Raw genomic sequence first — 26955 nt, 5'->3', positions numbered from 1 at the left:
AATTCATACATTGGAATTAATTAAGATCAAGTACTTGTATAAACACAACAAAAAATTTGTTCCCTAGGGTATAATTATTTTATTATGAGTTATTTAATAAAAGGAATAACAAATATCACAATTTTGACCAGAATAGGTTATGAAAATTAGTAGTTCAAATGAAGAAGTCACTTTTTAATAAAACTTCTTTTTAATAGCGAATTTTGAAATTTTAACTACTACTTGGTTTCTGTAAATGATAAACTAAAAACTAGTTTGGCTGTTTTTTTATTTATTAATTTATTTTTTTGGTGTCAACTTTTCCAAAACAGAGAAAGGTAATTAAATTTTATTATTTTAAAAAAATTTAAAGCTTTAATATTTACATTTAAGTCAAAAATAATTTTTTTCATAGTTTAGCTATGCTACATGCCATAAAATGCTCTGAAAATCTTAACAAAATATCACACAATTTAGCTCTCTAGGTCAACTCTCTATCTATTAATTTACAAATTGTAAAAAATTTGTAAATTTTCAAAATTTCAAACATGTTTAGCTTATCCAAATTATTGACCTTAATTTTTTTATTGAATGATTGATGTAGAAATGCCCATTACTCTCAAGAGTAAATAGAAAATCTGCTACAAAATTAATTTTATTTAAAAGTAGGCAACATAAGTTATATAGATATATGGAACAAGTTATTAAAGAATTAAAATATACAAGTGGGCTGCGCCCCCTGCTCGCTAACGCTCACCAACCCCCGAAAATTGCTACGCAATCTTAAATGGTTTGCTTCGCAAGCCAAGCTCGTTTTGCTCGCTACTAACTTAGGTACATTGCAAATGCGCAAAATTCTCAAAACAATCATTCAAATCCATATAACTCTTTTTTTTTTTAAATTACATCTTTGTAGTAAATACTAAGTCATTAAAATAAATTTGAATTCAAATAAATGACATGTAATTCGTTAAGCCCATTAGAAATGTGCTATAGTATAAAATCTTAAGATAAAATTTCTAAAACTGATATCTCTTTAAAAAGGTTAAAATTTTGGCTATAATTAAGTCTATTAAAAACTGAAATAAGTGAATTGCAATGGAAAAACCTGCATAAACAAAACATTATGTTTTTTAAAAAATAATAACCATGAACGATTCACAACTTTGTTAAAAACATAAGAATAAATCTTTGAACTTTGACATACATAAGAAAAACTTGCAGATACTAAACATTAATTTGAAATAAATACTAAATACGAACAAATACTGAGAAAGATTAAGGGCTTTGTTAATAACAAAAAATAATTACTATTAAAGATTAAGAACTTCCTTAAACACACAATTATAAATTTCTGGACTTGGAGCTATCACTGTTAGGCTGTCAAATGATCTAACCCTAGAGAGGACAACATAAAGTTGCCCATGACTAAAAACTGGTTCAGTCTATATAAATTCGTGAAAAAAAAGCGCTTTTGACAAAATATTAAAATGGAGATCTATCAACAAAGACTACTCACTTCTGCCTAGCTTAATAGTATGAGATTGCCGCAGCTGAATTGAACAACCTGCTGATGCTCTCTCTGGTTATTCCAGTTTCCGTTTTTAAAAGGGCTATATGTTTAGCCACTTCAGCTAGATTTGGCATGTGACATTTTTAGCGGCAATCATTGGTTGATTTTCTAGCGTTGCCATTCGGGAAGTTGTAATGAGGCTTTTTTTGTCGCCGTGTAAGAGAAATATATATATATAGATTTACAAATAAATCAGTTTCCTGAGTTATAACTTAATTAAAAAAAGAAAAAATTTTAAATATTGCATAAGAATTTTGAAAAATTCATTAAATGCTTTAATAAAATAAAATTATACTAAAAATAAACAATATTAAACAATGAGAAATAAGTTTTATTTCTTTTAGAATTCATAATTTAAATAGTGAAAACTAAACTATTTCATTCATGTAAATGTTAATATAACTGAAAAAATGATTTTTATGAATAATTTTTTTTTTTTTAATGTGTGATATACATTTTGTAAGTTGCATAGTAAGAAAGGAAAGTTATTTTGATATTAGTAACTATATTAAATTTAACTAAACTTATTTGCAAATAGCATAAGATATTTAAATTTTTTTTTCTTGCCAGAAGAGATTCAAAATATCAAAATTGTACTATGTTAAGAGAAATTCAGCAGAGTTTAAAATGAAGATTTGATTTTGCTCATTTACGTAGAAGATACTTTGTTAAGATGGTTCGAAATCTTGTTCAAAATGTAAAAATCTTGCATTCTTTGCACATTGTAGATAAGAAAATTGATGAACTCAATTTAAAATCAAATTATATTCAATCAAAAATCACAAATTTTTTTCATAAAAAGTGAAAATAAAACTAATATTTAGCGACGTAATTACTTTTTCATCAATTTTTGCTTTATTATCCGTTAATTAGTTAATAATTTTTTAAATAACTTATGCAAAATTGCAAAGCCAATTTTCAATCATTCAACTGTCTTATGCAAAAAATATTCTTCAAAAAATTTGGATATAGTGGACACATTACTGAGTTCGCAGACGGTTAACTATAGCGGGGTTCGACTGTAATTGGAAATAACAATAATAATAGGAATTGGTTTTCAAGAATATATTGTAATAAATTCAAAAATATTTTTTTCATTTTTAAGAAAAAATATGTGGTTAGTGGGTGTGATTATTTATGATAGCAATTTGTAATCAAGTACTTAGTAATACAGATTCAAAAACATTCTTATTTTTTTATAATAAATTGTTTAGACAATAAAGTAAAAGTATATTTTACTATGTGTTTAGGTATTGTGGATAATGCAAAAGAAAATTATGGAGATAAGATTATCATTAATGGGTTGTTTGAATGAAAATGTTTACTGGTTGTAGGCACAAAATATATGACAAATTTTCCTAATTTCCAAATTATCCAAAGTGAAATGAACTGTGATTTACATATTTCCTAGCAATATTATTTATTTTCTTAAAAATATTCAATAACTTTTCAAAAAAATATCATTTAAAATATTTTTCATGTTTTTTTAATAAATTATTTATTGATAAGAAAAAAGTTGTATGTTTTAAAAGCATTTAAGTGAGCATGCAGTAATTAATTACATTTTCTCATGCAATGGAAATTTAAAACTTTAACTAAATTTTTGTTTTAAAGTTTCTTTATTGCTAGTCATTGATTTGCAATTTTCAATCAACAGTTTTAATGTAAAAATTATCAACATTTAGTTAATTATGATATGAATTCCTAATTGACTGAGAATGACATATAGGGTACATGGGTGGAAAAAGATGCAAAGAGTGAACTCATATTATATTGCAAAATATGAAAACATTTGCAGAAGTAAATTGAATGATGAATTTTATATAATCAATAAAAAAAAATTTGTACCAGATTACAGTTACTCTTGTACATGCTATTAAACAGAGCAAATGCTGGGCTGAATAAAGTTCAGCAACAAGGGCTACACTACATGGAATTCAATTTATAAAGTTTTTGTATATAATAATGTAGAACAATTTTACAAAAGTAATTGAATGAATTTTAAAAAAAATATTCAAATGTATAATACAGGATTCCCACTCTTTTAAGAAAGCAAAAATAAAGGACTTTAAAAATAATAGGATTGTTTATCATCGAATATGCATATATACCACCAGTGACAGTGCCAATTATTGACCTTTCTTGAAAAAGAAAATCAATCAATAAAAAAAAAACAATAAAAGGCAACTTTATTATAATATAAGTACTGATAAAATTGTATTTACTAACAGGGCTCGTCAAAGTGAGACCGAGTAATTTTTGCAAACCTAAGTCGGATTTTTGAAGGGAAAAAAAAAACATTTTCAGACTGTTAACGGTTAACAATATCTATGAAACTAATCAGTATTCCATCTTTAATAATTTCATTGAAATTGAATTGTAAAATTAATTGGTGAAATCAAGATTTGCAATTTTCTTTTCATATATTTAAAAAAATAAAGTTGAGAAAAAATTATTACAACAAGTTTTTATATTGCGGTTTCTAGAAAATAGCTGCCTACTTGTTAAAAACAAAAAGAGGAACACAAAGCTTGATAAGGTAATCATGGGAAATTATGACACAAAGTGAAAACAAAATATCAAAAACTAAACTATTGATATAAAAATATCAATTTATAAATGTTTCATGCTGAAAATAATTTTTTGAGCTAACAGTTTTAATTAAATTACTTACTAATAAAGAATATCACATGTTTATAGTAATTAATTCAAGAAAAAACTTACTTCTTACATGAATCATAATACTTGATTTTAAAAATTGAGTGAATATTAATCGTGAAATTGGAATTTAAAAAAGCGAAAATACAAATTACAATACTAAATTTTTAAATCGTGTAAATAGGAATCATGATGCATCACTTTTAAATCACGAGAATATGAATCACATTGCATAACTTTTAAATTAGCTAAATATCAAAATTGAAGATTGATATTAAAATTGTGTGAATGAGAATCGTGATATTAGCAGATTCCGATGGAGTTCCTAATATTCAGAATGGCGAAAATCAGCCAAATCAAAGGAATAAAATTGGCAGAAGAATCATAAACGTCTCGTCAATGTGATTTAGCAATAGTTTCAAAATCTCGTCGGATTATAAAACTTTGATTCGCGAAGCGCGCTAACCAATGGTCTAACAGTATTCCGTGATATTTGTGGAAAAATCACATGCCCTGCTTCTCGTTTTTAGACCTGCCCTGGGTTGAAAGAAAATTGGTATAAGGAGTGAAAAGGCACTAGAATGTCGAAAAATCAGAACATTTTGGCCTAAAACCGTAGTTTCAAAACAAAGCTAAAAAATCGGAACAAACGCGATTTAACCGGAACAGTTGGCAACTATGCTAGACATGCATCACATATTTAGTTGTGGGCCAATCTCGCTAAATATTCAGTTATGCCGAAAAAATTCTTTCTTTTCCATTAATAAAATGTTTCAAATGAATATTAAAAGAATTAATACTAAAAAGTATAATTAGAGTCATGCATGATAGTAGTTTTCTTAATATGTCATGTCAAATTAAGTCCTTTTTCAAGTAAAAACAGACAACGCTGGTATTTAAGCACCTTAAATCATTCACTTTTTTTCATTTGGTTTGAACTTTTTTTTTAAAAATTTACTGAAATAAATATTTTTATGAAATTTTTATAGAATAAAAACACAATTATGTTCAGAAAACTTATAATTTTCAAACCAATGCTTTTCAGTGAAACTTATTAATAAAAGGCTCTAAAACCATTTTTTAAGGATATCAACACATTCCTTAGGCAGAAAATTGATAAGGTTACTTAATTAATAAATACTGGTAAATTATTTAATTTTTAATCATTTATAGACATTTACTTGTAATATTTTTTATTATCCTCTATCATTCTTAATATTACTCTCTACTATTACTATGATTTGATATTTTATTTTTATTGCAAATTGACAGTTTAAAACAAAACAGTATTCTTCATTATTAGTGGCATTTTCTTATCCTGCATTATCACTTTATCATATTATGTTTATGGTACCTCAACTTTTATAATGAGGATTACATAAAATTATTTCCCGCCAAAACTGTTATTAGGAATTAACTTTACATAGGATTACTAAACAATCTGATGAAAAACATGAACTAATTTTGCTACCAAAAGTTAATTAGAAATTTTAAAAGAAGAAGAAGAAACATTTTAAGTTGCAATGTTAACTCAATAAAATGATTATTAAAATCTAAGTTAGAATTTTATTCTAATCCACATTTATAACAAAAGGTTCGGAACAGATTTTAGACAAAATGCAGAATATATTAATGAAAGAACCAGTATATGAATGAAATATGCTTACCCCCCTCAGACACACCCTTTCTTGACTCTCTTAAATGCTCTACCATAGTCTAATTCTAGGTGATAAAAGATCAACTTTTTGTTTTAAAAAATTGAACTGAAAAAATTGTTCCCATCAACTATAGTGATGCTGAAAAATTAAATATTTTTAAAAATCTTGAACCAAAATTAAGTACTTTTAATAGCCCTTATTTCCCAAAATAAAAATTAAGCAGTTTTTATGGACTTCTAAGGAGTGTGGGGATATTGTAATAAGGAGGTCACCCAAGTCTGCACAACACTTGGGTTATCTGTATATGTAATAAAGAAATTTACAAGTTTTATATTATTTAAAACTTACTGTAGAGGTATTCTTCATCCTCTCCCACACTGTTTCATGATTAATCTCAAGTTGATCATCTTTTTCCAACAAAACAATTTAATTATAGGTGAAGCAGGACTGTGAAGATGAGTCCTACAAGTAATTAATATTATGATATAAAGATTGATAAGTATAAAAGAGATACAAAAAATCTAAACAAATTAAAACCATGAAAATAATACACAAGCATCAAAACTATGATGGAGCATTATATTTGGTAAAAAGCACATTACAGAAAAATTATACAGAAAAACATTACAAATAGGTATAAAAAAATTTTGAAAACAAATATAACTGAATTAAAAAATAAAATAAAAAGAGCAGTAAAAAAAAAATTTAGGCTGATTTTTCTTAAGTATTTAAGCCCTTTCTCATAGACTGATTAAAATATTCCACACTATTTGTAACATTTGTTTTTGCAATGTTTTCTGCATTGTACTTTGCATTAAAGATGATTTAATGTAACTGTATACAATTGTGCACTCTAATTGAAACTTGCATACAATTTTCAATTTGTAACATGTATTTTTGATTTTTTGATATTTATACTATTTATAATATTCAAACAAATGTAACAGAATTAAAAAATGTCATCAAGCTCTCTGTTAGCAGTGTTTAAACCCCTCTCTAAAAAGTATTTAAGAGAAATTTTAAAATATATTTTAAATGTTTCTTTGAATATCAGTTTAAAAATCTACCAGTTATTTAAAATTCAACTAAAATTTACTGCAAACATAGAATATAAGAAGCTTTTGATAAATTTGAAACTTTACAGCTTGTTGTTAATATATATATACAGTGGTGGCCAAAAGTGTGGACACTTTTTGAAAGTTTCATGTTCTTCAACTTTGTGTGCTTGTAGAATATATTAATTTTCACTTAAATACAAAAGTTTATATATCAAATTGAAGTTAATTTAATGTAAAATTTAATAATGAATACAGTATTACAATATCTGTATTACAAAAAAAGTAATGCAACTAATAATAAGATCTATCTTAGATTTGCATTTTTTTAAAGTGATACTTACACAATCAATATTTAGTAGGATAACCCTTATTTTTTAAGACAGCTTCCCAGCTTCTTTTCATTGAGTGATCGACTGTTTGAAGTTCATCTTACGTAATACCGTATATAATCTTACGTATATATATCAGACCGGGCGGCATGTTAATACTTCGTATTCACATGGTGCCAAGAATCAATTATAGCTTCAATAAGTTGTCTTTTATTGGATGGACGTTTTTTTCGTGCAAGAATTTTCAAACGTCACCACAAATTTTCAATTGGATTGAGATCAGGACTGTTTCTTGGCCATGGTAATATATCTATACCTTTATTTTGAAACCATGCTTGTATACTTTTGCAGTGTGGCATGGAGCTGCATCCTGCTGAAAAATAAATGGTGCGTTGTTGGGGAAGAGATCCCGGATGGAAGGTATCAATTATGGTTTCAGGACAGTTTTGATGCATTTTTTGGCATTCAGGATGCCAAGAATCACTTGAATTCAGCCCACACCATCTGCAGACATACATGCCTAAATCATAACATTTGTTGGGTTTTTTGATGTTGCTTCAATGCAATCAGGATGAAGTGCTTCACCTACTCTACGTCTCACGTATTTTCCATCATCACTACCAAAGAGAGATATTTTACTCTCATCGCTCCAGATTACTTGCTTCCATTGATTTTCTGACCATTTAATGTGTTCTTTTGCCCACTTAAGTAGTTTTTCGCTTTGCTTTTGATTTAAATATGGTTTTTTCCTTGGAATTCTAGCTTGTAGTCCAAATCCTGATAACTCTCTTCTTATTGTTCTTGAACTTACTGCAATACCCGCTGCATTCAATTCACATCTAATGGCATCTGATGAAGTTTTTCTATCTCGAAGGCATAGCCGTTTAATTTTTCTATCGGCGGTAGCACTGGTGCATTTTTTTCGGCCTGATTTGCCTTCATTTTCCATTGATTTCGTTTTTTTATAACGCAAACAGAACTTTCGTACACCAGAACAAGTCACTGAACCACTAACTTGACTTGCAATTTCAGCATAAGAGAGGTCCTTTTCTCTCAATATGACAATTCGGCTTCGTTTTGTAGATGACCAATTAGTTCTTCTTGTTGATGACATTGTTTAAAATTAGTTTAATTAAAACAAAGGACTTTAAAATTTAAAAACAGCAATACTCTCTTTAATTGTACTAGTACGCATCATTCCATAAAATATTTCCACAACAATAACTCTTTTGCCATCCAAATAACCTAAACTATAGTTACAGACATTTGATTGGTCCTAAGAACAGTGTTTGTGATAGGCTAGTACGCTTTTATTACAAAACACGTCTTTATTCAAAACGATTTATTCAAACGATAGATTAAATTACCTTTAATTTGATATATAAACTTTTGTATTTAAGTGAAAATTAATATATTCTACAAGCACACAAAGTTGAAAAACATGAAACTTTCAAAAAGTGTCCACACTTTTAGCCACCACTGTATATATATATATATATATATATATATATATATATATATATATATATATATATATATATATATATATATATATGTTGTTAATATATATATATATATATATATATATATATATATATATATGTTGTTAATATATAGTTGATATATAGTTATAACTAAAAAATATCGGTGTGGATACACCGCATATTATAAGCCGGCAGGATTCGAACCTGCGCGGGGAAACCCCAATGGACACGCAGAGCACTAGTTTTTGCGTGGCTTTTTGTTGCTTATCATGCTAAAATAAAATCCGTCAGCTTAGACGGGATATGTGTTCCCCCTCTCCCGCTTTGGAGAGGGGTTAAACTGCTATTTCACCATCGCAACTTAATAAAAGAAGATTATGCACAATCTGGACTTTTTAATCATGCTTCTTTCACCTAATTAACTAAAAAATATCGGTGTGGATACACCGCATATTATATATATATATATTTTAAAGTGTCAATATAAAAAGTGAAGAGAAATTCTTATTGAAGAGAAAAAGGAATAGCAAATCTTAAAACATTATTAGAGGTCAATGCATTAAGGATCTTATTTTAAGAATCTTGTGAAAATTATATGTATCAAAAACTATGGTTCTATATTCATCAAAATACTATATGATTTTTTTAATAACCATATTAAGAAAAATATATGACCATATTAAGAAAAATGCATGTGACCATATTAAGAGAAATACATGAACTTTTAAATTAAGAAATAACAAGTTAATAACCACTTCAAAACCTGAAAGATAAATAAAAGTCTTCAAAAGACACAATAGCAATTGAAACTTCTAAGTTAACTCTTGTTAAATTTTAGATACAAGTTAGAAAAATATTCCACCTGATAGAAATATTTATTATAAACAAATCATTGTGAAATAATGGAAATGTACAAGAATTAAATAAGTTTACTTGAAGTATAAAATGAAAATTTTCAAAGTAATGCAAACAGCAGTATTGAATTGTTTATCCACATACACAAAAGGAATACTTAGAAAATAAAACGGACAAAATCTAAAAATGTTTCAATTAGACAGCACAAAAAATATCCTTATAATAAATACCGTTCTTGAATTTGCAAAAAAAAACTATATAATTGCTCAAAAATATCTTTCTGAGACAAACTAAAAAGCGTAGTAGAGTTTTAAAGCAGTCTTATCGATATGTTATCAGTTCATAATATACTGAACAAAATTAATTTAATTCTATTCAAAGAAGATTAAACATTTTAGAGAATGCTTGCAATTTCAATTGCGATTTTTGGTGTAACCCAGAAAAGTAAGCTTATGCCCAAATATTGTTGTTCAGTTCTCACAAGCGATTGCATGCGCACAAGTTTGTATCTAACAAGGGTGGAACACATCTAGAAAATTCCTATTAAAACAAAATTAAGCTTAAATTAAGGAGCATGTGGTTAAGATAGGGCACAAATTAAACGTGTGATAATATTTAAGAATAGCCAAGACAAGTTATTGGTCGAAAATGTCATCAGTTTGTGGGGAGGGAGATGGTAAGTATTGCATGAGGCAATTTTGAAAAATTGCTGAAAACTTTTTCTTAAAATAAGTTTTTTTATTTATTTTTATTTAATCATTTATAATTGATTTCTTATTAGTTTCAAGAAATATAACTTCATTATTTTCAAATGCGTATTTTAGTTTATTTTAAAACTAAGTTAATATTGGTTTAGTTGAATTTTTTTTTCTTTCGTGGTGTAACAGTAAGGCTGTTCACCTTCTACCTGTGAGGTCAGGAGTTCAATTCAAATTTCTTTATCTAAAAAGGTTAATAACTATTTAATAAGTTTTATATAAGTTATAAATTATAATTTTTTTAATCAAAATTAATTTGTTAAAAAAATTAAATTTTTAAGACAAAAATTTATAAATGTTTTATTTTTCTTATTTTTTAATCAAAATATTTGAATTAATTTTTAACTAATTATAACATTTCAATGCAAATTTTAAATTACAAAATTTCTTAACTTAAATTTGTAATTTAAAAAAATAACAACAAAATTTTAACTTGAATTACACATTTTTTAATTAATCCATATATTTTAATAAGATAAAATTAAACAGGTACTGATATTTTTTGTTTTTAAAATAATTTATAAATTGCATAAAACATGTTAAATAGTTCATTTTTAGAAAAGAAAGTTAAAGATAATAAATATTCTATCGAAATCCGAACCTCTCAACAGAAAATGGAAAGTCTAAATGCTGCACCACAACTGCAGGTGAGTTTCAAAGTTTTTCTGAATTTAAAGGTAAATGAACTGAAACTTTAAAGGGTAATATTTTACCCTTGGGGCATCTCCTTGTAAAACATGCACAATCTACAGGGGTAGCAGCAAAGTTTTTTAAAATTTTAGGGTAATTTTAGGAACTTTTTTCAAACAATTTTAGGGGTAATATATGATTTTGCTAGGATAAAAACAGATCACACGGTAGCTTATTAGTTGTATACAATAGTTGTTTAACATAAAGTTAATATCTTTTATTAGAATTTTATCCTTAAATTAAATTATAGTACTGAAAAGAAAGTAAAAACCAGAGGGTGATGCAATATCCTGACACATGGAAAAAGGTTTGAAATTTGTTTAATTTTGCTGATATGGGAGGTGTTTGAAATTGCATAAAACATAAATAATTTATAAATTGCATAAAACATGTTAAATAGTTCATTTTTAGAAAAGAAAGTTAAAGATAATAAATATTCTATCGAAATCCGAACCTCTCAACAGAAAATGGAAAGTCTAAATGCTGCACCACAACTGCAGGTGAGTTTCAAAGTTTTTCTGAATTTAAAGGTAAATGAACTGAAACTTTAAAGGGTAATATTTTACCCTTGGGGCATCTCCTTGTAAAACATGCACAATCTACAGGGGTAGCAGCAAAGTTTTTTAAAATTTTAGGGTAATTTTAGGAACTTTTTTCAAACAATTTTAGGGGTAATATATGATTTTGCTAGGATAAAAACAGATCACACGGTAGCTTATTAGTTGTATACAATAGTTGTTTAACATAAAGTTAATATCTTTTATTAGAATTTTATCCTTAAATTAAATTATAGTACTGAAAAGAAAGTAAAAACCAGAGGGTGATGCAATATCCTGACACATGGAAAAAGGTTTGAAATTTGTTTAATTTTGCTGATATGGGAGGTGTTTGAAATTGCCAAAAATATGCTTATATAATATTTGAATGACTTCTAATTTAAAGTAATGATAATGCGATAATGGTAGGGACAACCATTAATAATTTGCCCAAATAATGTAACAGTAAAAGGATCAAATGAACATCAAAATGGATTTTTAAAAATTGGTCGAAATTATTAAATAATGTTGAGCTTTACCAAGAAGATATAAACTTGGAAAAACATTTATCAATTGCTTACATTCACTCTTTGGAAATAACAGTAAAAGGATAAATAGAATGGAAATAATCAAGGTTCAGCTGTTAGAACACTATTAGAAACTTCACAAGTTTGAAAAAAGGTAATTTAAAACTTTTCTTTTAAAATTAATACAACAATGATATTAATGATAGAGCATACCTAATAATTCAAAGATACATAAGTGTTGGAAGAGATTGAGAATTCTCCTTAAGACACACTAAACAATATTTTTTATATTATTGATCGGAAAAAACAAAATCTTATCTCCAATAATTATAATTTTTCAAGGGGATTGAAAAACATTCTAAAAACGCAACATTTAGTTATTTTGTTATAAGAAATTCATTAACAGTATACTTTAATACCAGTGTTCTCCTTAACCCTTTTGTGAAGGGCAACCCTTTCAGCTTGCCCTTTGACCCCAATAAATGCTCTTTGCCCTTTTCATAAAAATAAGACACTCTCTTTTAAAAATATTGTCTTTTTATTCAGATTCCATTTTGAAAAAAATTAATTCATTGCTTAAATAACAATTACACATTGGTAAAATTATGTGTTTATAGGTTAAATTCAGATTACTTTTACAAACATTTACTCTGTTTGGACTATTCTCAACTGGTTAACATTCTATAATAGAAGTATCTTTTTAGGGGGAGGTCGGGGAGGAGCATATTAATAATTTTTTTAAGTAATTTTAAAACTAATTTCTAAATATTTTTTTTTTCAAAAAATGCACATTTTAAAGTTTATTTTCTTATAATTTTTAGTTAAAATTATTAAAAAACGCTATCAAGCTGCTTATCAATTAATCATTTTTTGTTAGTTTACTTTTAATTGAAAAAAAATATATGCACAGAGTTTGTTTGTTAGCATACCTTTAATTATTTTCATTAACAACAATCTCTTCTCAGATTTTGATAATGAGAGAGAATTACCTTTGAAATATACTTATAAGATAGTATGAGACAATTTATGATAGTATGAGGTAATTTAAAAATTGTCGTGGATAAAATTCACTTATAACATAATATTACCAATTTCAATTTTTAATGTGAGTTCGTTTCAAGACTCAAAAAGCTTTTTTCAGAGAGGAAGCGCCCAACCCTATTTTATTCGTAGGGAGAACTCTGTAATACAATATATTTCCTATTTATACAGATACGAGTCAGAAGTGATTCTTTTTTTTTAAAAAATCTCATTTGTTTCAAATTCATATTATCAAACAAAATTCAAATGAATAAGTCACTATATAAGTCAAAGTAAACTAACTAAAAGGATTTGTTATTAAATAAGAAATTTATTTAATTTAAGAAGGATTTTGTTGTGAAGAATAAAAAGAAATATATAAAAATATAGAAGACAAAAAATCTAAATTTTGAGGTTTTTTAGAAACTTTATAATTTTATAATAGCTATATAATAGATCATTATAATGACTTTTTCAATTTCGAATTTGCGTATTTTGCTTTTAAAATATTTGTACAAATATTTTAAGACACAAATCTGTTGCAATGCCGACAATAAGAATTAGTATTAGACCCTGCTATTCCGTTAGCCAAATAAAACTTATTCTTTTAAATTCTGTAGGAGAAAATACATTTTTCAGAAAATCAATAATAAAATTAGGTTCTTCAAAACATTTTTAGAAGCTTAAACTGCTGAACAAAGTTTAATGGGAACTATTGAGAATTTTAGAATAATCAATTATTTTTAAAATCTATATTCTACCAAAAAAGATATTGCAGATTTTTATTTTGCAGTATACTTTCATCTGATTAAGCAAAGAGAAAATAGCATGGGTAAAACTAATAACATTAATTTACTTTTTTAGTTTACATGACACATAAACCTTGCTCTAACTTTCTATTTTTATCATTTTAAAGATAAATTTGTGATTGTTCTCATTAAACTAAAGAATAATTAGGTCATTGAATGAGCCTAAAAGCTAAACTTTTAGGCACATTCAATCACCTAATTCCTCTTCTTTCCTCTAAAAAAAGTTCCTCTGCTTAAAATTTTTTAGGACAAATTTGTTGCATGAAAAAAATTTTAAAAAAAAGTTCAAAATAATAAGGTATAAAATTTTTAACTTTTCAGTGTTTTATGCAAACTTTATTATAATTATTTATTTTTATAAACAAAAAACAATTTCAAACTTAAAATAGTTTTTTATATAATATGTATCGTCACTGAGAAGGAAATAAATAAGAAAATTTGATAAAGACTACAAAAATTGCAGCAATTACAATTTTACATATTTTATAGTCATTACTTTATATTTATTAAGAGTTTTATCAATTCAAATTTAGCCAAACACTGCATGGGTATAGATGTGGTCAGATAAATAGCCAGTAAGTATGGTATTTATAAATGGGTATTTACCTCTGCCTTGGGGGTAGTACCCTAAATCAAGGCTTTTAAAACTTTTCGTCACTTTTAAAATATATAACCATCATTTGCCTTGCTTATAGTTCTGGCAATAACATAACATTTTTAATGTCAAAAAATGAACACTAAAGAATATCAATTCCAGGAAAAATATTTCAAAAAACTATAAATACCAAGCAGAGGAGCTAAATTGTCACAATAAAAAGCAATGTTAAAAGGTATTGTGCAGTATCACAAAGTAGACTTTATGTTAAGTGATTTATGTGAAAATTGAGCGCTTTTCAAGAAAAAATCATTTTTTTCGAAGACAATGGCATTAACTGGATAAAATAGAAGAAATTTATATGCATAAGGGATGAGTTTAAAATTTCTTAACTGTGTTCATTTCTATTAATTCTATAAATTTAATATTTATATTAAATGACTAAACTAAAACTGGAAATTTCTTTTGTAAGTTTTTGTAAAAAAAAAAAAAAAAAAAAATATAACTATTTTATTCAAAATAAATGCTTTTTTTAATGTAATTTTAAAATCAGTTGATATTTTAATGAAATTTTTTTTAAAAAAAATCATTTTTTCAAAAAATATTAAAGTGAACAATTTAATTTTTATATTAGTGAATTATTTTGTCAAGTATGAGAAAAACAAATCTTTAAAATACAAGATAATTTAGACAATTAAACAAGAGGTTGACAAATTTGACTGAGTTAAATTTATTAAGATCTTGTACTAAATAATGAGTGTTTAGGGAACTAGTACTTAAAAATAAGGACCTAAAAAATTTTTTATACGAAATAAAATAATGTCTCAAATAAATTCAAAAAAGAAAGAAAACACCAAAAAAAAAAATTTGTCTCGTTTCAATAAAAAAAAGTTACATTATTTCTTTCAAATTAACTAATTTATAGTTTTTTATTCATAAAATTTGTAACTAATAAATTTTTCTTAAATTTATAACAATGGGTAAATCTTTTGATTTTGTAGTAAAAACTTTGAAAGAAAAATCTTCAACAAAAACTCTTATAGTTAAGATGAGGTTCGATTTATTGAGATTGCAACTATAAATGAGGGTCAGGTAAATATCCAGTGGGTAGGGTATTTACTCTTGCAATGGGTAAGTACACCAAAATGAATGTAAAAATTAAATTTATTGTTAATTACTGACTAACCATTATATCAGCTGATAGCTTCTTGTTTTTGACAACCAAGGATACCACCATCAATTTTTTTCATGCTTACAATCTTCAGCTTCCAAAAAGGATGTCCAACATTTTCATCTTCTAGATAAGAAAGAAAAAATATTTTCAATTGAATGCATGAATAAGCATAATTATAAACATGAAAAGAAAAAAAATCTGATTTTCATCATCTAGATAGGAAGGAAAAATATATTTTAAATTAAGTTTATAAATAAGCATAGTATAATAGTGTATAAATAAGCAACATGAAAAGAAAAACAATATTAGGATTTTACAAAAATGTAAATTTCGCACCAACTCTCGAACCATATAGATATTTTATCATGCGCTTCAAAATTTCATAATTACGCTCACTTTAAAATCAACATATAGAATGTACCAATTGAATTAAGGGAATTATTTTAAACTAATTACCTCAACAACAAAAAATTTTTTTAGTGATAAAATTAAAAACTTTTTATATTTTGGGTGTCCTAAAAATAAAGTAAATATTTTTAAATAATGCTCTTTTTTATGATGTGAGCCCTTTTTTAGGGGCTCTTTCCAGCTTCTTGTGCCCTGCCCTTTTTAAGGTCTAGAATGAATATTTTCTTAGTATCTTAATATAAAAGTTACAGAACAATGAAATATAGATTATCTTTCAATTAAAAATAGCAATTGGAATTCTGAGAAATAATAATGTTTAAAAACATCAGAACATTTCAGATTAACAAAGCTAAGTATTACAGAATACACACAAATTTATCAAGAAAAAAAAATAAACAAATGAGCTAGTTCCTTGAATGTTTAGCACTGTCTTAAATTAGCAAATGAATTATTTGAGTTTTGTTATCTTTCCGGATTGAGTAAATTTCTTGTTTACATCGTTACAGAATATAATACATATTTATCACACCCTTGGCCACCAGAATTAAGGTATTATATTATTGTATATTATTGTTTGCCAAGATCACACTAAATAGGTTTACACCATTTATAATATCCTACACAATTCGGTAATTTACCCCCAAATAAAACTTCAAAATAAAAGAAAACAGTTATAATAAATTTAAACTAAAACTAGCTTAAAAATACTATCGACCTAAATAAAGAAAAAATAGAAATACTATTTCGATCTGATGATATCCATATACGCGCCATCCCAGCATATACTTTTATTTCTGGATGTATTTCCTGGATAACCTGGGTCTTGGCAAATGTAGTTGGCTTCACAGGTCAGATTACGAATATATCCCTGCATAATTTAAACTGCTACTTGAAACAACCGAAATGATAAAATAAAAAATAGCACTTTTACTTAAAAACTAATTTTGCTGGGCTTAAATGACATGTTTACATAATTTCACGAACATTCACATAAATTAAATTCATTAGCGCATTAAAAATCCATGATCAACAATGCAGTCACAAGAAACATCCAGCAGGACAAGCACAAGAACTTTAACACGGGTCAACATCAGCAGAGCTATTACAATTTAGTTAAGTTTCAAAAACCTTTTTTAATTTTAGTCAAATTTTTGATTTAAAAATACTCTTTTGGTAATTATATCAACCAATGCTAAAAGCAAATTCAAATGCTGCAAATAAAAAAAAATTGTTGGCTTTGAATTAATTTCGAAAGATTGTGTGAAAGTATTTTCACGCTCTTAGCTTACTTGTTTTTTAAGACGTTTTTAGATTTTTTGGGTGTAGTCCAGAGCCGGATTATACCTTTCGTAGGCCCTAGGCATAGCCGTTTTTGGGCCCTCCCTTCCTTCCCCCACTCCTTCCCCCACTCCTCCCCTCTTTTCAAAATATATGCTGAAATTTTCTTGCATATTTTTTTTTACACTTTTATTAATATGGATTTTAATTTACGAATTTGTTTATCGAACTTTATCTGCAATACCGACCAAGTGTAATGCATAAAGTAAGAGAAAAAAGATAGGTACTCCTAACTTTAAAGAGAAAAAAAAATGGTAGAAATATAACATTTAAAAGAATAAAAAATTTACAAGTTTAGACAAGAAAAACAAGTTTAAAAAATACAAAATTCTCATATTTATTTTTTAAAAATAATTACAATTCCTAAATTAACTTATATAAACAAAACCAATGATTAAATAACGCAATATTACCTAATTAACTAATTAAACGGGGGGGAAACAATAAAATAAAAGGAAAACTTATTAATCTAAATCAAAACACTTGAAAATTATCGAAACGATAGTTAAAAAAGGCACTAGCATAAATATTAAAACCCGGAAATTTATGAATAAAAAGAATTTATTGGTTGCGAAATTTATCGTGAAAAGAAAAAAAAAATCAAACACAGTGGAATCAGAAAAACAAAACTTTTTTTCAGATTCCACTACGCTCTGATTTTTTTTTTTAAATTTTTTTCTCCCAAGTTTTTCGCAGGCCCCTGAATTTCGTTGGCCCTAGGCACGTGCCTATAGGTTAATCCGGCCCTGGTGTAGTCGCATTTACGTCGCAGTAGAGCTGCACAATGGGCTATTGGTGACGGTCTGGGAAACATCCCTGAGGATGATCCGAAAACACGCCATCACAATTTTGATCCTCTGCAGACGAGATGATACCCAGAGGCCCCCATCTCCCCACAAAAAAATTGCTAACTTCCCAGTTCCACGTTAGATTCTTCGAAATAGTGCTACTTTGCTTACTCATATTATGACAATGCTTCTTTTATTTATGTACTTAAAAAAAAAAAAAACTCTCTCGTCTAAATTCCTCCCCAAACTATTTGTTTTCTTTAATAAAAAATAATCAAAATTTATCTGCTTATTAGCTATTATTCGCTATTTCAGAAAGGAAAAATAGTTATTTCTATATACAGAACACTTCATTCACGCTAAATTGTCGAAAAGTATATTAAAAAACATAATATGAAATAAATAAAAAAATTTAAAGTCGACCCTTGCAGGGTATCGAACCCAGGACTTCCGGGACTACAAATCATCCTTGTCCATAGCGCTACCAACTGCACCACGATTCACTTACCTGCTCCGCGAATATTTAGCTTTAAGCACCTCCTCACGGTTAATCAACAAATAATATTTTGGAACATTGTGGGCCCATTAATTAGTCTATAAAAAATTCCTTCAATACAATTGTTTGTTACATTAGACTCTAATTTCAGGCCGAGTTTGAAATTTATAGGTTAATATTATAGGGAGCAACGGGGTGTGATGTGTGCGTGCCTCCTTATACGACTTTTGTCTTTTTTCAGCCATTATTCGCTCTTTAACAAAGAAAAATAATTCTTTTCATAAATTTAAACACCTTATTCTCTTAAAAATATTGAGAAAGAAATTAAAAAAAATAACATTAAATAAAATAAATAACTAAATAAAAAATAATCAAAATTTATCTGTTTATTAGCTATTATTCGCAATTTCATAAAGGAAAAATAGTTATTTCTATATACAGAACACTTCATTCACGCTAAATTGTCGAAAAGTATATTAAAAAACATAATATGAAATAAATAAAAAAATTTAAAGTCGACCCTTGCAGGGTATCGAACCCAGGACTTCCGGGACTACAAATCATACTTGTCCATAGCGCTACCAACTGCACCACGATTCACTTACCTGCTCCGCGAATATTTAGCTTTAAGCACCTCCTCACGGTTAATCAACAAATAATATTTTGGAACATTGTGGGCCCACTAATTAGTCTATAAAAAAATTCCTTCAATTCAATTGTTTGTTACATTAGACTCTAATTTCAGGCCGAGTTTGAAATTTATAGGTTAATATTATAGGGAGTAACGGGGTGTGATGTGTGCGTGCCTTCTGATACGACTTTTGTCTTTTTTCAGCCATTATTCGCTCTTTAACAAAGAAAAATAATTCTTTTCATAAATTTAAACACCTTATTCTCTTAAAAATATTGAGGAGGAAATTAAAAAAAATAACATTAAATAAAATAAATAACTAAATAAAAAATAATCAAAATTTATCTGTTTATTAGCTATTATTCGCAATTTCATAAAGGAAAAATAGTTATTTCTATATACAGAACACTTCATTCACGCTAAATTGTCGAAAAGTATATTAAAAAAAATAATATGAAATAAATAAAAAAATTTAAAGTCGACCCTTGCAGGGTATCGAACCCAGGACTTCCGGGACTACAAATCATCCTTGTCCATAGCGCTACCAACTGCACCACGATTCACTTACCTGCTCCGCGAATATTTAGCTTTAAGCACCTCCTCACGGTTAATCAACAAATAATATTTTGGAACATTGTGGGCCCACTAATTAGTCTATAAAAAATTCCTTCAATTCAATTGTTTGTTACATTAGACTCTAATTTCAGGCCGAGTTTGAAATTTAAAGGTTAATATTATAGGGAGTAACGGGGTGTGATGTGTGCGTGCCTTCTGATACGACTTTTGTCTTTTTTCAGCCATTATTCGCTCTTTAACAAAGAAAAATAATTCTTTTCATAAATTTAAACACCTTATTCTCTTAAAAGTATTGAGAAAGAAATTAAAAAAAATAACATTAAATAAAATAAATAACTAAATAAAAAATAATCAAAATTTATCTGTTTATTAGCTATTATTCGCAATTTCATAAAGGAAAAATAGTTATTTCTATATACAGAACACTTCATTCACGCTAAATTGTCGAAAAGTATATTAAAAAACATAATATGAAATAAATAAAAAAATTTAAAGTCGACCCTTGCAGGGTATCGAACCCAGGACTTCCGGGACTACAAATCATACTTGTCCATAGCGCTACCAACTGCACCACGATTCACTTACCTGCTCCGCGAATATTTAGCTTTAAGCACCTCCTCACGGTTAATCAACAAATAATATTTTGGAACATTGTGGGCCCACTAATTAGTCTATAAAAAATTCCTTCAATTCAATTGTTTGTTACATTAGACTCTAATTTCAGGCCGAGTTTGAAATTTATAGGTTAATATTATAGGGAGTAACGGGGTGTGATGTGTGCGTGCCTTCTGATACGACTTTTGTCTTTTTTCAGCCATTATTCGCACTTTAACAAAGAAAAATAATTCTTTTCATAAATTTAAACACCTTATTCTCTTAAAAATATTGAGGAGGAAATTAAAAAAAATAACATTAAATAAAATAAATAACTAAATAAAAAATAATCAAAATTTATCTGTTTATTAGCTATTATTCGCAATTTCATAAAGGAAAAATAGTTATTTCTATATACAGAACACTTCATTCACGCTATATTGTCGAAAAGTATATTAAAAAAAATAATATGAAATAAATAAAAAAATTTAAAGTCGACCCTTGCAGGGTATCGAACCCAGGACTTCCGGGACTACAAATCATCCTTGTCCATAGCGCTACCAACTGCACCACGATTCACTTACCTGCTCCGCGAATATTTAGCTTTAAGTACCTCCTCACGGTTAATCAACAAATAATATTTTGGAACATTGTGGGCCCACTAATTAGTCTATAAAAAATTCCTTCAATTCAATTGTTTGTTACATTAGACTCTAATTTCAGGCCGAGTTTGAAATTTAAAGGTTAATATTATAGGGAGTAACGGGGTGTGATGTGTGCGTGCCTTCTGATACGACTTTTGTCTTTTTTCAGCCATTATTCGCTCTTTAACAAAGAAAAATAATTCTTTTCATAAATTTAAACACCTTATTCTCTTAAAAGTATTGAGAAAGAAATTAAAAAAAATAACATTAAATAAAATAAATAACTAAATAAAAAATAATCAAAATTTATCTGTTTATTAGCTATTATTCGCAATTTCATAAAGGAAAAATAGTTATTTCTATATACAGAACACTTCATTCACGCTAAATTGTCGAAAAGTATATTAAAAAACATAATATGAAATAAATAAAAAAATTTAAAGTCGACCCTTGCAGGGTATCGAACCCAGGACTTCCGGGACTACAAATCATACTTGTCCATAGCGCTACCAACTGCACCACGATTCACTTACCTGCTCCGCGAATATTTAGCTTTAAGCACCTCCTCACGGTTAATCAACAAATAATATTTTGGAACATTGTGGGCCCACTAATTAGTCTATAAAAAATTCCTTCAATTCAATTGTTTGTTACATTAGACTCTAATTTCAGGCCGAGTTTGAAATTTATAGGTTAATATTATAGGGAGTAACGGGGTGTGATGTGTGCGTGCCTTCTGATACGACTTTTGTCTTTTTTCAGCCATTATTCGCTCTTTAACAAGGAAAAATAATTCTTTTCATGAATTTAAACACCTTATTCTCTTAAAAATATTGAGAAAGAAATTAAAAAAAAATAACATTAAATAAAATAAATAACTAAATAAAAAATAATCAAAATTTATCTGTTTATTAGCTATTATTCGCAATTTCATAAAGGAAAAATAGTTATTTCTATATACAGAACACTTCATTCACGCTAAATTGTCGAAAAGTATATTAAAAAAAATAATATGAAATAAATAAAAAAATTTAAAGTCGACCCTTGTAGGGTATCGAACCCAGGACTTCCGGGACTACAAATCATCCTTGTCCATAGCGCTACCAACTGCACCACGATTCACTTACCTGCTCCGCGAATATTTAGCTTTAAGCACCTCCTCACGGTTAATCAACAAATAATATTTTGGAACATTGTGGGCCCACTAATTAGTCTATAAAAAATTCCTTCAATTCAATTGTTTGTTACATTAGACTCTAATTTCAGGCCGAGTTTGAAATTTATAGGTTAATATTATAGGGAGCAACGGGGTGTGATGTGTGCGTGCCTCCTTATACGACTTTTGTCTTTTTTCAGCCATTATTCGCTCTTTAACAAAGAAAAATAATTCTTTTCATATATAAAACACTTTATTCTCTTAAAAATATTGAGAAAGAAATTAAAAAAAATAACATTAAATAAAATAAATAACAAAATAAAAAATAATCAAAATTTATCTGTTTATTAGCTATTATTCGCAATTTCATAAAGGAAAAATAGTTATTTCTATATACAGAACACTTCATTCACGCTAAATTGTCGAAAAGTATATTAAAAAAAATAATATGAAATAAATGAAAAAATTTAAAGTCGACCCTTGCAGGGTATCGAACCCAGGACTTCCGGGACTACAAATCAGCCTTGTCCATAGCGCTACCAACAGCACCACGATTCACTTACCTGCTCCGCGAATATTTAGCTTTAAGCACCTCCTCACGGTTAATCAACAAATAATATTTTGGAACATTGTGGGCCCACTAATTAGTCTATAAAAAATTCCTTCAATTCAATTGTTTGTTACATTAGACTCTAATTTCAGGCCGAGTTTGAAATTTATAGGTTAATATTATAGGGAGTAACGGGGTGTGATGTGTGCGTGCCTTCTGATACGACTTTTGTCTTTTTTCAGCCATTATTCGCTCTTTAACAAAGAAAAATAATTCTTTTCATAAATTTAAACACCTTATTCTCTTAAAAATATTGAGAAAGAAATTAAAAAAAATAACATTAAATAAAATGAATAACTAAATAAAAAATAATCAAAATTTATCTGTTTATTAGCTATTATTCGCAATTTCATAAAGGAAAAATAGTTATTTCTATATACAGAACACTTCATTCACGCTATATTGTCGAAAAGTATATTAAAAAAAATAATATGAAATAAATAAAAAAATTTAAAGTCGACCCTTGTAGGGTATCGAACCCAGGACTTCCGGGACTACAAATCATCCTTGTCCATAGCGCTACCAACTGCACCACGATTCACTTACCTGCTCCGCGAATATTTAGCTTTAAGCACCTCCTCACGGTTAATCAACAAATAATATTTTGGAACATTGTGGGCCCACTAATTAGACTATAAAAAATTCCTTCAATTCAATTGTTTGTTACATTAGACTCTAATTTCAGGCCGAGTTTGAAATTTATAAGTTAATATTATAGGGAGTAACGGGGTGTGATGTGTGCGTGCCTTCTGATACGACTTTTGTCTTTTTTCAACCATTATTCGCTCTTTAACAAAGAAAAATAATTCTTTTCATAAATTTAAACACCTTATTCTCTTAAAAATATTGAGAAAGAAATTAAAAAAAATAACATTAAATAAAATAAATAACTAAATAAAAAATAATCAAAATTTATCTGTTTATTAGCTATTATTCGCAATTTCATAAAGGAAAAATAGTTATTTCTATATACAGAACACTTCATTCACGCTAAATTGTCGAAAAGTATATTAAAAAACATAATATGAAATAAATAAAAAAATTTAAAGTCGACCCTTGCAGGGTATCGAACCCAGGACTTCCGGGACTACAAATCATACTTGTCCATAGCGCTACCAACTGCACCACGATTCACTTACCTGCTCCGCGAATATTTAGCTTTAAGCACCTCCTCACGGTTAATCAACAAATAATATTTTGGAACATTGTGGGCCCACTAATTAGTCTATAAAAAATTCCTTCAATTCAATTGTTTGTTACTTTAGACTCTAATTTCAGGCCGAGTTTGAAATTTATAGGTTAATATTATAGGGAGCAACGGGGTGTGATGTGTGCGTGCCTCCTTATACGACTTTTGTCTTTTTTCAGCCATTATTCGCTCTTTAACAAAGAAAAATAATTCTTTTCATATATAAAACACTTTATTCTCTTAAAAATATTGAGAAAGAAATTAAAAAAAATAACATTAAATAAAATAAATAACTAAATAAAAAATAATCAAAATTTATCTGTTTATTAGCTATTATTCGCAATTTCATAAAGGAAAAATAGTTATTTCTATATACAGAACACTTCATTCACGCTAAATTGTCGAAAAGTATATTAAAAAACATAATATGAAATAAATAAAAAAATTTAAAGTCGACCCTTGCAGGGTATCGAACCCAGGACTTCCGGGACTACAAATCATACTTGTCCATAGCGCTACCAACTGCACCACGATTCACTTACCTGCTCCGCGAATATTTAGCTTTAAGCACCTCCTCACGGTTAATCAACAAATAATATTTTGGAACATTGTGGGCCCACTAATTAGTCTATAAAAAATTCCTTCAATTCAATTGTTTGTTACATTAGACTCTAATTTCAGGCCGAGTTTGAAATTTATAGGTTAATATTATAGGGAGTAACGGGGTGTGATGTGTGCGTGCCTTCTGATACGACTTTTGTCTTTTTTCAGCCATTATTCGCACTTTAACAAAGAAAAATAATTCTTTTCATAAATTTAAACACCTTATTCTCTTAAAAATATTGAGGAGGAAATTAAAAAAAATAACATTAAATAAAATAAATAACTAAATAAAAAATAATCAAAATTTATCTGTTTATTAGCTATTATTCGCAATTTCATAAAGGAAAAATAGTTATTTCTATATACAGAACACTTCATTCACGCTAAATTGTCGAAAAGTATATTAAAAAAAATAATATGAAATAAATAAAAAAATTTAAAGTCGACCCTTGCAGGGTATCGAACCCAGGACTTCCGGGACTACAAATCATCCTTGTCCATAGCGCTACCAACTGCACCACGATTCACTTACCTGCTCCGCGAATATTTAGCTTTAAGTACCTCCTCACGGTTAATCAACAAATAATATTTTGGAACATTGTGGGCCCACTAATTAGTCTATAAAAAATTCCTTCAATTCAATTGTTTGTTACATTAGACTCTAATTTCAGGCCGAGTTTGAAATTTAAAGGTTAATATTATAGGGAGTAACGGGGTGTGATGTGTGCGTGCCTTCTGATACGACTTTTGTCTTTTTTCAGCCATTATTCGCTCTTTAACAAAGAAAAATAATTCTTTTCATAAATTTAAACACCTTATTCTCTTAAAAGTATTGAGAAAGAAATTAAAAAAAATAACATTAAATAAAATAAATAACTAAATAAAAAATAATCAAAATTTATCTGTTTATTAGCTATTATTCGCAATTTCATAAAGGAAAAATAGTTATTTCTATATACAGAACACTTCATTCACGCTAAATTGTCGAAAAGTATATTAAAAAACATAATATGAAATAAATAAAAAAATTTAAAGTCGACCCTTGCAGGGTATCGAACCCAGGACTTCCGGGACTACAAATCATACTTGTCCATAGCGCTACCAACTGCACCACGATTCACTTACCTGCTCCGCGAATATTTAGCTTTAAGCACCTCCTCACGGTTAATCAACAAATAATATTTTGGAACATTGTGGGCCCACTAATTAGTCTATAAAAAATTCCTTCAATTCAATTGTTTGTTACATTAGACTCTAATTTCAGGCCGAGTTTGAAATTTATAGGTTAATATTATAGGGAGTAACGGGGTGTGATGTGTGCGTGCCTTCTGATACGACTTTTGTCTTTTTTCAGCCATTATTCGCTCTTTAACAAGGAAAAATAATTCTTTTCATGAATTTAAACACCTTATTCTCTTAAAAATATTGAGAAAGAAATTAAAAAAAAATAACATTAAATAAAATAAATAACTAAATAAAAAATAATCAAAATTTATCTGTTTATTAGCTATTATTCGCAATTTCATAAAGGAAAAATAGTTATTTCTATATACAGAACACTTCATTCACGCTAAATTGTCGAAAAGTATATTAAAAAACATAATATGAAATAAATAAAAAAATTTAAAGTCGACCCTTGCAGGGTATCGAACCCAGGACTTCCGGGACTACAAATCATACTTGTCCATAGCGCTACCAACTGCACCACGATTCACTTACCTGCTCCGCGAATATTTAGCTTTAAGCACCTCCTCACGGTTAATCAACAAATAATATTTTGGAACATTGTGGGCCCACTAATTAGTCTATAAAAAAATTCCTTCAATTCAATTGTTTGTTACATTAGACTCTAATTTCAGGCCGAGTTTGAAATTTATAGGTTAATATTATAGGGAGTAACGGGGTGTGATGTGTGCGTGCCTTCTGATACGACTTTTGTCTTTTTTCAGCCATTATTCGCTCTTTAACAAAGAAAAATAATTCTTTTCATAAATTTAAACACCTTATTCTCTTAAAAATATTGAGGAGGAAATTAAAAAAAATAACATTAAATAAAATAAATAACTAAATAAAAAATAATCAAAATTTATCTGTTTATTAGCTATTATTCGCAATTTCATAAAGGAAAAATAGTTATTTCTATATACAGAACACTTCATTCACGCTAAATTGTCGAAAAGTATATTAAAAAAAATAATATGAAATAAATAAAAAAATTT

General features: G+C 27.7%; 1 long non-coding RNA gene across 2 annotated transcripts; it reads right to left on the bottom strand.

Annotated features, from left to right (window-relative positions):
- Positions 1-1108: 1108 nt before the first annotated feature.
- LOC147816932 (uncharacterized) lies at positions 1109-17370 on the bottom strand. Of its 2 annotated transcripts, XR_015429510.1 has the most exons (4): positions 16852-17370; positions 15716-15826; positions 6217-6330; positions 1109-1692 (listed from the first exon to the last, which is right to left on the bottom strand). It is a non-coding gene; the product is annotated as an uncharacterized LOC147816932 (long non-coding RNA). The 2 variants fall into 2 exon arrangements; XR_015429509.1 differs by lacking the exon at positions 1109-1692 and having other exon boundaries at positions 6074-6330; positions 16852-17367.
- Positions 17371-26955: the final 9585 nt, after the last annotated feature.

This window comes from Parasteatoda tepidariorum, chromosome 1 (assembly GCF_982258835.1).
Source record: "Parasteatoda tepidariorum strain Cologne lab strain chromosome 1, Ptep-v5.0, whole genome shotgun sequence".
Taxonomy (NCBI): Eukaryota; Metazoa; Arthropoda; class Arachnida; order Araneae; family Theridiidae; genus Parasteatoda; species Parasteatoda tepidariorum.
Note: the sequence above shows the minus strand (reverse complement) of the source record. Positions and strands in the feature narration are given on the sequence as shown.